Below are 14,910 nucleotides of genomic sequence, written 5' to 3'. Positions count from 1 at the left end.
GAAGGACCATAACACAGGCTCAAAGTGCTCGCTACACAGAGAAGGTGAACAGCCATATGGTGTAATCCTAACCATCCTGTTCAGTCCTTACTATCCTGTTCAATCCCAACTCATCCATATCTAAATATTAGACCCCACAGAAACAAACAAAACCAGAATGCAAATACAGAAATCTTGCAGAGCAGTAGATGTGTTCTGAACTTTCGAAAACTAGACTACTTGGATTAAACTGCCTAACTTCATCATTTTGGTGGGGTGAGGAGGGAACTTTAGCCTTACACTCTTCAGTTTATTCTCATATCTAAGGTCTTGCTCACATTTTTGATAAGATGAAGCAGATACACTCAAGTGGGAATATAATTTTCTGGTGGAGTCTTTACATAGTTTTGAGTAACAGATTAATGATTTTACTTGGCTTGTTTATAATTCTCTGTTGACTTGAGAAGGGTGACAATTTTTTGGAAGAAATGGTTTTCCTCTGAAAAATGTTTATTCAAGTCAACCAAAAATCTTTGTGACTTGGCTGATATGTTTTTTGGCCCAAAATAATTAAACCTTCAAACATTTCAGAAGTTTAAATATTTTGATTTGTCATTAACATGAGAAGTTTTGCTTCCTGTATTACTAGGGACTTTTTAAAAATAAAAATGCTTTTATTCAATTCTCAACTAAATCCATTTTTGGTGGTAGTGATGATTTTACAATGACTCAACTAATTGAATGTTCTTCACCCCTTCCCTCCAATTTTGGGGGTTGTCTACCAAACCCAAAAGATTATTATTATCTTAGCATCTCTACCATTCAGGCAGGCACAGATAACTATTTATCCTGCTTACTGCAGTTTAGAAATGTCTTCCTAGTAAGACTTGCTGCTGCAAAGCATTGACACTCCCTAAGCCAACTGATCCCCAAGAAGAGAGTTTGTAGGTGAAGTGGCAGGGCTCAAAACAGGGTTCAGGGAATTTACGATCTCTGCATGGGCACTACGCTCCAGACTTGGGTGCATGGTTTCCTTAGAATTGGATCTCGTTTTACTTACATGAGACTCTGTGTCTAGAACTTCTCTTATTTTACTAAATATCTCACACATGAACTTTTTAATGCCCACTTGGCCCTACTTCTCATGCCAGCAGAGGCAGCCTCTCACTTCTGAAATGTGGTCATGCTGTTGCCTCCTACCAGTGCTTCGGTGTTTTAAATCCAGCAGTTACCTTGGATGTAAAGGGCCTAATCAACATCTTACAAGGTCAGACTCACTCCCCCCATGAGGCCTTTCTCATCTGACCAAATCTGGATTTATTTGGTGTTCAGTGGTACAACTTCAGCAGAGGGAAAAGAGTGTCACTTAACAATGCTGATATCACTCTTATGGCTCACCTCTAAACCCAACCCTTATTCAACATATTCTTGAATAAGGAGAGCCAGAAAAGGACAGAATTTGCACAGCAGTCACTGTGCCAAGTACTAGCACGAAAAAGTCTGCACACCATGTAATATCTCCTTGATGATAGATGCAAGGCTGAAGGCTCAGCTCATCAGATTTAGCCAGCAGATTGTACAGGGAGCCTGAGTCATTAGTCGCTGTGACTCCCAGCTTTTTCCTTACATCACTGAGCGTTACGACAAATGTGGTCAAAAATGTGCCAAGAGAGAGTGAGCACCATACCAGAGAAAAAAGTATCTGACTGAGTCCCTTTTGCCATACCACATCCCTTGACTACTGTTCATTCACCAATCTCCTGGTTAACTGCAACTTAACATTTTCAGGCCACTGACAAAAGGTAGGAAATTGTGTTGGTCAAAGATCTGATTCTGGTCATTTCTCTGACTAGATCATGCAGATTTTGCACTCTTCTTGTGTTGAAACTAAAATATAGCAGGGAAAACATATAAAATACCAGGAACACCACAACAGTACAGAAATCATTAGCAAGTAAATTCACAGCCTCATCAAAGTTTTATCAAATTAAACTAATAAATTCTCTTTTTCCTCACCTCAAGCCTCTGTTTCAGCCTTTGTGAACTAGCAATTATATATTTTGCTACTGTTAATTCCCTTTCAAGTCACACCTCAGCCTTTCTGGTGTTTTGTTCAGTCAGGCCAGCAAGTCCACAGCAATGAGCCCAGTTGTCTCCATTTAAACATTGGCTTAATATTCACATTTATATGAGTCCCCCAGGGTGTGTGAAATCGCCATATTTAAAGACCAACCCCTTCTCAGGTATCTCTTTCAAAACTCTTATCATCTAGTTATGGAGATCTGTGGCTTAGCCTACTTGACTACTGTGTTAGTGAAAGGTATTTCACCATCAGCCAGCATAAAAGCATCGCCTGCTTTCTTCTTCTATCTGTCCAGCAGTTGCCTGACGTGAACTTCAGCGCTAAGTCTTTCTGCTTAGCTTCATCTGCTGTGGCTGACCCAGCGGGATTAGCAGCTTGAGTCATTCAACAGCAAAGTCAGCCGCAAACCCAAGAACCAACCCCCAGCTCCTCATCTGCACACAGCCGCAAGAAGGCAAGACCCTTTGCCAACTACCCTGTGCAGGAGCTCACCAAGAACAAACTCAGCATGTTCATCTAACTCTGAAGCCAGGTGCTAAAAGTGTTCAGGATATTTGCAATGACAGCAGCTGCAGTGGGAGAGCTAAGCCTGTGTTTCCTCCATGAAACTCAAGACAGAGCAGTCAACATTCAATCTTCTCACAGTTAAGTTTCTCTTCACACTGCTGTTGTTTTGTTCAGTCAAGTTCGAGTGTACTGGATCGAAGGTTCATCTAAACCAGCAAATCTAGTTTTTCCAGAGTACATTCCCAAGCTCCAGCCAGTTGTGGCTGAAGGATTTCCTGAGCCAGAAGCAATGTCTTTCTATTAAGACCCCTGGGCGGACTTTTCTTCCACAAACCCTTGCAAGAACTGTTTAAACCTTACTTACAAACATAGGCAAATATACATATGGCACATTTTTGTTGCTATAGATGTATTAGTTTAGAGGAGACTGCATATCATTGATAAGTAAAATTATTATTAGAGCAGCTGGTTGATAGGGGCCAAATTGTTACATAAGCAAAATGAATCCAATTAAAAGCCCATTTTTTTGCACAACCACAGTCTTCTGAATCATTCATTGTTCAGGCTGAAGTTTTCCATGCCTAAAGAGAGGTTTTTTTCTTATCCCCTTAAAGTCAAAGCAAAATCCCTGCAACCATTTTTAGGTTATGGGAGAGTGATTATAACCAAACTTTTTCCAGAAGAACTACAGTAAAAACAGATGAAGTTTGAAACTTGGCCATAACTGAGTAATCAATGAAAATTAGTGCTCTTGCATGCTTAGAAAGGAATTGGCTTTAATTTAGCAAAGTTGTGGCTTTTCAAAAACAGTGCACTGTACACTCATGGTTAAGATGCTGTCTACAGGTGGATATACTACAGGGGTCAATGATTTCAAAGAGATTCCTATGTTGCTGCAGAATCTGCCACTCACTGAAGTCAACATGTAGAAGAAAAATTCTCTTTTATGGGTATGAAATATCATAACACAAGCAAGCTCTCCAGTCCTTGAACCTCCTCCAACCTCCACCAGGTGTGAGAGGGCCCTGTGCGAGAAGGGAAGAGCCCTGTGTAAAAGGCAAGTAATCAATAAATCAACTGTCTTTTCAAGAGCACTAATGAGTCTGAAAGAAATAGTTTCTCACTCTTCTGTGAAGAAAGAAATCCTTGCATCAGCTCAGTTTTTTTGTGGGGGAAGAGAGAGTCCTCCCTCAAAAATCCTAGTGGTCCTGCGTGGTCAGGCACTCCCCTGAGACAGAAATTGTGGTGATTGGGACCCCTTAAGGTAAGACTTACCTCATAACTCTTATTTTTGGATGAGTGCTTGAACTCCTTTGCAGACCAGGAACAGGATGAGTCCTAGATGAACCGAGGCAATTGGGGTTTCTTGATGTTCTCTGTGCACTCCGTGGAACACTGACAGTGGCCAGGTCATCATCTATGTGTGTGGAGTTTCTTCAGGGAACCAACAGCTGATTGCTTATCTGCAGGCCTCCTGTGGCCTCTAGAAGGAATTCACCGACTGAATAAATAATATAGAATAGGCAAGAACCTTGGTAGGGGCCAAAAGCTTAGAAAATAGACAGGCTTGAGAGGTAAGCCTCTGCGAACTCATGAAGTTTAACAAGGCCAACTGCAAGGTTCTGCACATGGGTAGTGGCAACCCCAAGCACAAATGCAGACTGGGCGGAGAATGGATTGAGACCAGCCTTGCCGAGAAGGACTTAGGGGCGTTGGTGGAAGAAAAGCTCAACATGAGCCGCAATGTGTGCTTGCAGCCCAGAAGGCCAATCGCATCCTGCATTACATCAACAGAAGAACGGCCAGCAGGTCAAGGGAGGTGATTGTGCCCCTCTATTCTGCTCTGGTGAGACCCCACATGGAGTACTGCGTCCAGCTCTGGGGCCCTCAGCACAGGAAAGATATGGACTTGTTGGAGCAAGTCCAGAGGAGGGTCATGAAGACAGAGGGCTGGAGCACCTCTCTTATGAGGTCTGGCTGAGAGAGTCGGGGTTTTTCATCCTGGAAAAGAGAAGGTTCCAGGGAGACCTTATAGCAGCCTTCCAGTACCTAAAGGGGCCTACAGAAAAGACGGGGAGGGACTCTTTATCAGGGATTGTAGTGATAGGACGAGTGGTAGCGGTTTTAAATTAAAAGAAGGGAGATTAGATATAGGGAAGAAATTCTTTACTGTGAAAGTGGTGAGACACTGGGACAGGTTGCCCAGGGAAATTGTGGATGCCCCATTCCTGGAAGTGTTCAAGACCAGGCTGGATGGGCTTTGAGCAATCATGGCAGGGGGTTGGAACTTGATGATCTTTAAGGTCCCTTCCAACCCAAACCATTCTATGATTCTATAAAATTGATAGACCAGTGACAAAGTTAGACTACTTAACTTCCTCTTCTGCTTTTTGGAGTATTTCCTTTAATGGTGGGATTCTTTTTAAAGGCTGGTTGTGCTTGAAACAATATAAAAAAGTAAGACAATGTCCAGCAAAGCAACAAACAAAAACCAGCCCCAGCTTTACTCACTGACATTTTCTGAGAGTTCTCCTGAAATCTCTCATTATGCTTAGGTACCACTTATTTGCACATCTTTGCTTACTTTACATGAATAAATAGTTCCCACAATGTCTGAAAGGTTTCACTTCTGGCATTAATCTTCAAAGAAATTCTCATGGAGCAATTTCTGCCATGTCAATTTATAGATCTTTAAAATGTGATTCCTCCTCTGGGAATCATTTCCTTGGACAGCTAATTACAAGAGCAGCCCATTTTTGACAGAATTTATAAATAAACAAATAAAGAAAGATAACACCATTCTGATTCATCTCAAAATTGCTATTGTGCTTTTTTCGTATTTTTAAAGTATTTATAGCGTTTGGACAATGCATGACAGATTACTACCTTGAATTTATGCACCACCAGGAAACACTGTTATCCAGCAGTCAATACTGAAATACAGAACTCTAGAAGTTATTTATATGATTTACAGCTATTGCACATTCTTTTTTTTTTTTTTCAAGAGCTCATCTGTTCTTCCAGTTTAATTATATTTATCTATTTTGTCCTTCATCAGAGCACACAATGCTATGTTCTGTGTTCCAAGCCCTTTGAGAAAATGAAGTGTAAAAAAAAGTTTGACCAATAATATCACATAGAGGACTATTCAAGAACATGATGCTAGAATCACTTTTAATATTAAAAGTGCTATAATGGATGACCTGGACCAGGGCTAGTTATGAAAAAAAGAAAGTTTCTTAAATTCGCAAGATATTAGGTTTTGACTGCTTTACAAGTTCCAATCCTTTTGCAAACATGCAGTTATAAGCAAATAAAACTTAACATAAATCCAAAGATAAAGAATCTATGACATTTCCTATTTATTTCAAAATGCAGAATTAATTTAAATATTAATTTTAGCAGTATTCCATATTGAAGTATAATAAGTATCTGATACAAAATAAGTAACTTGTGTGTTCTTTCCCAAACGCCCCAAAAATATTTTAACATTGGGTTAATTAACCTCTAATTACCAGTGTAGGAAGGACTAGAATATTCTGAAGCACCTCAGTGTAGGCAAGCAAGAAACAAGTCAGACCCAAAAAGAGTCAGCTTTGAAATCCTCTGGCATATAATATAATTGTTTCTGTGAGAAACCCTAAATTACCTTTTCTTTTATGGGCTTCCAATCCCACTAGTTGAGTTCTTAATTTTTGTCACTTGACATAGAAAGACTTTGATCATGCACTAAATGGTTTTACAGTAAGTGGGTAGGACTGCAAGTAGCAAGATACCGAATAAGGAATTTATCCTCAAGAGTCTCTCTCATTTTGATGAGCTGCCTTTGATCCCACGAAGACTGGATTACAACTTTAAAGTCCATCCTAGCGGTGGGTGGATCACCTCAGGAATCGACCAGAGAACAAAGCACATTCCAAAGACAGAAATTGTAGGACCTGGCTTAGAACTCTGAGCTGCAATTCACAGACTTCACCAAAAAAAGAAACGTGACTCTTGTGCCAAGCCATCTGACAACCACAGAATTTGGGAGAGCATTCAGCTCACTTCCTTTTTTATCTGTTTGTCCAGCCTCCAGCTTTCCCCTTCAAGATCACCGGGTTTGCTCTTCAGCAGCCACCATCAAACAAAGAGTTATTCCTTTAATTGCATTCTCTTTTGCCTATACTTGTGCAAATGACAGGAACTGTTTAACATTTATGGGAATGTAACAGAGAAAAGAATCTGGCCCTCCATTCCTTAGGACAGCTGAAATACTGACGATGCCTTTACAGTGTTGAAATACTTCAAAACCGGGGAATCGGAAGACAAAAAAGTGAGAAAAGCATTCGCGATGTCTACAACAGAAGAAAGAGAAGGAAATTAAAGAAGTTAAAGATTTATTTTTCCTTTGGTGAAAGCCAGCAGTTAATTCCTGAAATTCTTTAAGCTACATTGAGTTACATCTTCTGTATCTAAATATGAAACTGCACAGGATTTAAGCACATGCTTCCAAAGGCATTTCGACTGCTGGCAATTTCTGCTCCCACAGGAAAGCTACCTCTTTTCTTCTTGTTCCTCTACATCTTCTACAGTGTCTTCATTAAAGTTGTTTCTGACTCATAAATTTGGGTTCTAAGTAGTGATTTTTGTGAAAATCATAAAGCAATAGATTTATTGCAGAGGGAGGCATAAAATGATGTAATTTTCATGTTGTGTTCACTCCTCCCTGTATCTGAGAGAACTATCCTGTGTGAGAATTCCCACAGAAGCTGTGGGAGAGAATTGGATTCAACTGAATTATTCCCAGATGGCTAAGTTACAGTTTTATACTTACAGATACTGAAAAGAAGGCAACCTTGTCGATGATGCTGAGAAGCAGAAAAGATGTTAGAGAGAAGAAAAAAAAAGGTGGGACTTCTCTCTCGTGTGTCCCATCACAGAAACGGGGCCCTGGATCGAAAGCCATTTGAGTAAGTGAACTGTTTGAACTGTGTTTGCATTGCAGCACTCCGACCAGGAAGAACATCCATAGGAAGAAAACAGTTAACTAAACCACCAACCATCCATTTAAACAACAGCAAAACCTGTTGGGAAAGTTCCCAGGGAGGAGATGCTACTGTTACATTTAGGGTGCTTCTTCCAAAATTTCCAAAGAAAACCATTCAAATTTTAGGCACTAATACATAACACCCAGTGACTGACCCAGCCCTTGGGCCACAGATGACACTTTGCAGACTTTTTTTCAGTCGGCAGAACTTGGGATCCAGCTGAAGTTCTGTTTGCTCAGACCCCATTTCCTGCAAGCAAGGTGCTGCTTTCCCCAAGTGGACTCCTCTCCCTCAAAATAAACTATGAATCTCCCCTTTGGAATTATCCTGCTGTGAATATAAGCTACTGATAAGCTTCATGACCCTCCTAGGCTGCAAACAGGAGATTTAATTCCATTTAAAGGCCAGGAAGCTTTTCCTACCTAACTGCCTACAGTCAAAAAAAATCTCCATCTGTGGCTGATCGTGAGATATTCCCCTTTAAGTAGTGTGTCAAAAGTTCTGCAAATCATTTTTAGAGGTTTCTAAATGCATTATTTATAAGTTCCTTTCCTCTCCCAGCATTCTTTATAGTTGGAATTGTAGCATTAATGGAGCTTGGCTTTACAGGCAGAGACAAAAATAGAAACAATAAAAATTTAAAACTTACTAAAATATTTTACGAATAAGCTGCTGTAAAATATCAGGCATCTACACACTGTGGTGTGAAATACTCTTAAGGCCTTGTTGTTGCTTTTTGGATATGACCTACATAACTTGCTCACAGCATCTTCACTCAGAAATAGTGCATCTTCCCAAATACACACTGCAAAACTTTTTCAGACCACATTCCGTAAATGTTACAATCTTTATTTATATTCTATATACATCTATCTCTTACTTTCACATCTCTAAAATGGAGTGAGATGATTCAGTAACGCAACATTTAATAGAAAAATGTGCTTTTGGTCATTTGACTACAGCTCCCCAATTTGAGGTCAATTCCCAAAACAATTTTTGGCAGGAGAGATTTGGCGGGGCAGGGAGGAGGTGGGGGGTGGGAAATAGAAGCAGGGAAACAGAAGAGGAAAAAGAGGTAGAGTCATGAAATTGGAAGCCTAAATACAATATGCCTGCCTTTGAATTTTCATGCATTATTTATTAAATGTGATCATCTCTATTACGTTTGAAAATACCTTGAGGAAAATTCAAACAAAATATTTTTACATATTTGAATCCCTGGGCAAATTTTGAAACAACTATATTGATCCAAAATTCACATCAAGAAATGGCAGCTCTAGATAGCCTAATGGATTAAACAGAGCTCTGTGAGTTATTGTGCCTTTAAGAATACTGAAGTCTGTGCCAATACTTATGATCCTCCACACCAACATCACAGTACGTTCTCTTTTGTACTTGCATTCATGTTTTATGCAACTTTTTCAAATGACAGTATTTTCTTTCTCTGTGCAAATCAAGGTAAATTCTTTCTTCAAATACAACTGTGTGAAGCACTAGTAATTCAAAAGTGTTCAATACATCTTTCTGATTTGTACTACTGAAGAAACATGAAGAACCTCCAACATTATTTAGAGACAATAAGCATTACCCAGTTCATTAGTAAGTGAGAGGAATGGTAATGTTAATAAGGTCAGAGACCACATGTAAGGATGAACACAGCTGAATTAACAGCTGGGGTATTTTACATTCAAGAATGAAATAAGAAATGGCCGCAAACACTTCAGGTCTACTAATGTTAAGCTGCAATAACTTTTGTTATTATAAGACTATTGGAATGACAACTGAATTCGATTTCAAGTTGCTGAAAAAGTAGGTTCTGATGACAGCCACAAAAAATACTCAAGGACTATAGAAAATGACTCAAGGGCTGACAGTAGAAAAGGTCAATATTTTTAGTAGGAAAAAAAAGAAATGAAAATATATTTGGTTACAGTGAGCAATCATATCAGAAATTCAGGTGGTCCTTAATCTAGAGCAGAACAAGGTATTACAAGAACCAATAACTGGAAGATGAAGTCTGACATTAATATATGAAATTAATCCAAATTTCCTCTTATAAACTGACCAAGGTCTCTTCCAATTAGGCTTGTTTCTGTCACTGGCTCTATTGGAAAATATTAAGCAAATCCAGAAGAATCTGTCTGTGAAAAAAAAATCTAGAAAAATCTATCTGTCTCTACCGATGACCTTACTCCAGCTCTGTTCTTCCCTTTTTAAAGGTCACCCTTTTCTCCCTCTCTAGTAGTGCTCTCCCCACCACACTATTCATCTGACAATATACTCTGCAATAAATGTATAATGTTGTAATTCCAGAATTAATTTCTACTTGGCACTGTGTCAAATGCTTTTCTGAAACTCAAATACATTAATTCAATTGAATTTATCTATTGAATTAATCTCCTCAAAGATTGCAGGGTTTGGGCACATGACCTACCCTGAAACCTGTGTACAATACTATTGCATCTGTGGGTCAAGATTGTTTTCCAAAGCTTATTCTAATCCAGTGGAGGAAACCATTTGAGGTTTGTGTGAATAATTTTATTTTCCCCTTCTTTGCTAGGGGAACTGCATCATGACTTTCTAGTGGCATGCTCTCACGCCTTCCTTGATGAAATTATGTAAATGCCATGCCATACCATGTTGTTGTGCATGTTAACTCCACACACACATGCTCTTTCATACTCTTAGGGTAAGGACGATTCTTTCTCCTCTATTTGAGTACATTAGGATCTTAGAGGTATGTTTTCACCTTATGTGTGGTCTCTTTTCCTTCCTTCCCCAGCTCTGTCCTGTCATTCATTCCATGGTCAACATTGTCACCAGCTTTACTGAAAATTAGGTTAAAAAATGCTTTCACTTGATACAGGAGCGATTATTTTTAACCTCTACCTCTTTTTTTTTTTTTTTTTTTTATTCTGTAAATGACTCAATCAGCAAATGTGCTTGCCTTTTGCTTATCTCCACAGCCAGGAATATAACAAAATTTAATTTACAGTCATGTTTCTCTCCAGGCCAGGCTTTAATTCTGCTCGCCATACCCTCATTTCCCACATGGGACTAGCATTACCCTATCTAGATACAGAACAAATATTTCCTAGAGAGTATGCCTCACATTTAAATGTGAAGCTTTATTTCCCATTCTGGAATTAATTTACAGTTTACAGTTTTTAATTATTACAGTCATTCATTATTAATGATAAACAGTAAGTAGTTCCTGTAGGAATTTTGATTCCAGTCATCTTCAGATATCAGTTGTTCAGGCAGAAAATGAAAAGCCACAAATCTATATTAATTCCATAGCAATACCTAATACACAAATATTGTTAGGTAAAAATCCTGGGTGTTGGGGGTTTTTTGGTTGGTTTTTTTTGTTTAGTTGGTTTTTTTGCTGGTTTTTTTTTTTTTTTCCTCTTTTTTTTTTTTTTTTTTCTGGGATCTTACTTCTTTTCTTCCTTTTCTATGAGTAAAGAACTTTTGGCAGTTTCTTGTAATTTTCTTAAGTGTATTCACTGACTTTTTACAATCCTTACTCTTTGTGCCCTTTAAAATACAAACACTCCTTACTGGACAGTCCATGCTCTGCTTTCTTTGCCCTGGATAATCTCTGCTATCCAGACAGTTGCAGCTAATGTTCACATCTTTGGCTTGATAGAATTCTAAACTTCCTCAGCATTCAGACTGCTGGGTCCCAATGTCTTCACTTCTATATTTATGAAAGTTTGCTCTTTGAAGTTGGTAATCCTAGAATTTATCTTACACGACACAGTAGGGAATATGATCAAAGCTATTTTGGGTAGTGTAGCTATGTCAGCGTGATGTTCCACTTGAGCTAATATACTTTGAATCTGTTAGCCAGAGCAAAGCATGTGGCAGTACAGCTGCAGGTATTCAAATCAGCACATTCAGAACTAGTTTGGTTCTCTTTGCTGGCTAGATACTTTTGTGTAGACATAATTCTTAGTTATTTCTTCCTTTTATCTGAACAGGTATTTTTTAAAATTTAAACAAAACTTTTGATTACAGCTATAGGCTTGCTTTCTGCAGTCAAGTCTTCAATAGTGCGTTAATTACTTATCAAAATAAAAATTAATATAGTAATTAATTGTGAGAATAAATGTTTTAGCTCTAGCATGATTAGTAATATCTGTTCACGAGGCATGCATATATTATTACAGAGAAACATACCAGCAGTAGAATTGCAGAACATCCTATAGTATGCATGTATTTGTGAGACCACAGCAGGCTCTGTACCCAACCAAAACCAAAAGGAGCTCTGTCTACCTTCTCCCAAAGTGACAGTAATCCAAAACAGCTTTATTTTTGCTGTCCCTTCCCATTTCTTTAAGGCCTACCACTTTAGTGATGTACAGTGATGCAACATCACTTTTTGCCTTTAGTTCTACTCTCCCTGGACAGCACACATTTTCTTGATACTCATGTTCCAATCATAATTATTATACTTGTTTTCACATTCTGCATGAGCAGTTGAAGTTTCACCATGCTGCAAAGTACCTTTTTGAGAAACATACAGGAACCTCAGTTGTGTCCGTCTAACCTCATTCAATACCACAGCTGACCTTTTGTCACCCACTGCATCATCTACCTGATCGCTATTCTTGGTGGTAATGCTTCTTTCTTACTGTAATAGAGTTACAGAATAATTTAGGGCAGAAAGGAACTCTTGAAGTCTATAATTCAACCTCCTGCTCAAAACAGTGTGAGCTTCAAAGTTATAACAAATTGATCAGGGCCACATTCAGTTTTGCAAATCTCCAAATCCCTTGTACGTTCCCCTTGCCTCTGTGACTTGTTTCTCCTTTACCCCCTCCCCACTCACCTGATTTTTCCCTTCCATGTGATAGATCCAGGCTTGAGAAATTATGTGTGTCCTCCTTGACCTTCTTCGCACTGTCTTCCCCTATCATTTTCTCCTTCTTGACAGACAAGCAGAACTCTGCTGAAGGTCACCTAGGCTGCGAGGTCTTGAAGCCTCATCCTCTCATCACTATCCTTGACGGACTCCAGCAGACAGTTTCTTTTGTTGTGAGACCAGAGGTAAGCGAAGGAAGGTTTTTTGTTCCTCAGAGGTTATTTCTCAGTGTCAGCTCTTTAGCATGTAATTCTGTCCCTGGCAGGCAATACAACACTTTCTTCTGGAGTGAGCTGGCAGGCATGGTAAGAAATGAATGAATGGTAAGAAAAGAAATGAAGAATGGTTTCTCTTAACAGGGAGTCCTTACTAGCAGAGATCTGCTCCATGTCTGTATCTTTGCTCTTCCTTTCAACTGCAGTTTATCCCTTCTACTATGTCATAGACTTTCACATATCACCCTCTTTGTTCATTGCTGAGACTCACAACATGTATCCGCTTAAGAGACACATACAGCAGACAAATGTACACACATTTCAGAAGCATGTAATCAGCAGTCACTTAAAGGGTTTTGCTCAGATTATTCATAATGAATTTCCCTTTAGGCATAATCCATCTTTTTTATTATTTATTTGTGGCAGTTTTTTCGTAAATTAAGCAGCTCAGCAGGGGATAGGTTCAATGGTGTTGCACCAGAACACCACTATGGCCACAAAGCATCACTGATTCTGCCATGGGATACCAGGCACTTCTGTTTATACACGTGAGCGTTATCATTGCTACAAAACAAAAGAACTATAACAAAGGACCATCAGCTCTACACTCCCCAGAGCACCACGTAGCAGTCTGGACTATTTACAAGATCTTCCTAAGCAGTTAACATCTCAAGCAGGCGGGTGAACTGGATGTGCCTTTTACTCAGTCTCGTTTTAAAATTCAATTATCAAGACGTCCCTGCTTCATCGTTTCATCTTTATACTACTTGCAGTAATCAAATTTCCTTGTTGCTTTTGCTTCTATGGCATAAACATCACTACATAACTCAATTTAGGTCACAACATACCTCATTAAACCCCATGCAGAAACTGTTGGTAAGAGGAGGCTTGTGTTACTAAACCCTCATTTATATCTAATTATAATGATGGAACATATCACATTCTTTTAACAGGAAACATCTACAACTTGGCTTCACACATCAACTGATTAGGGATCAGAATCCCTGATTTTCAGTTATTAAAACCAAGTTACAAGAAACATAAGAGGGATGAAAATGGTGGACACTGGAACATTTTAGCTAGATATGGAAAAATCTGGAGGAAAAATGGGTGACTTCAAACACATCATTGGTCAAGCACAATGTGTGATACTCTGCAACCAAGTTACATGCAGTCTTCGGCAATTCTGCTGCAAGAGAACAGAAACTTATCTTTACCCAGTGAATGTGTCATCAGCCAATGGCACAAGATACTCCATTCCTCTGACAGAAGCCAAAATTCAAAGTGCAAAAGCTATATGACTGCAGAGTTCAGCTTAAAACTGAAAAAATACATGCACCTCTCGAAAACCCCCACAACTGTCCATCCCGCCTCCCCCCCAAAAAAAACCCCTCCAACAACCACTCAACAAACCCTACACCTTTCCTGGTTACCTTAATGTTAACAGTTATTAGGATCAGTATGAAGACTAATTCTACCCTGTACTTGAACTCAGGTGAAGCACTTACAAGACAAAGACAAGTAGAGCAATCCCTGTCTGAGGGCATGACCACTCTGTGCATTCAGTAAAAGCAGTAGCAAATCAGGCAGCAGACTGGAGCTTACATAAAAGTAGAACGAGGAAACAGTAAGTGACCTTTCCCTTACAGACCTTCTCAGACTTCTCTAAAAGTCACTCCAAAATAAGCATATAAAGCAAAGCTTGCATCAATCACCATGAAGCATAGAGGAACCTCCTCTCCAAATCCTCTCCCCCCCACCCCATGCTGGTTCTACTCTCTTTTCTAGGCTCTTGATTTCCCTTCTTTTAATGCTCCTTCCTGCTGGTTTACAGCCCTGCACACTGGGGAGCCAGCTCTCTGCTGCCAGTGACTCTTGTTACAGTACCAGGGAGGCACACATGTTGTCCATTTCTTCCAGGTGCGTTTTTTTTATTCAAGTTCCACTGAAAATCAGTGGGAGAAGTCTTGGGGTGTTGGATCAGAACCCAGTATTTGCAAACCTTTTGAAATTAAATGAAGCCTACAGTTTGTTAAAATGTAGATGCTGGAAATGAGTCTCCACCCAGCTAGACGGTTCTTGAGACAGGAATTTCTGAAGTCAACACAAGCATGTTTGACTTGCTACTTTTTTTTTTTTTTTTTTTTTTTTTTTTTTAAAAAAAAAAAAAAAAAAAAAAAAAAAAAAAAAAAAAAAAAAAAAAGTTCTAGGAAAAATATTAAACCC

This window comes from Calidris pugnax, unplaced genomic scaffold (genome assembly GCF_001431845.1).
Source record: "Calidris pugnax isolate Ruff unplaced genomic scaffold, ASM143184v1 scaffold15, whole genome shotgun sequence".
NCBI lineage: Eukaryota > Metazoa > Chordata > Aves > Charadriiformes > Scolopacidae > Calidris > Calidris pugnax.
The sequence above is the reverse complement of the archived record's forward strand: the minus strand, read 5'-3'. Positions refer to the sequence as shown.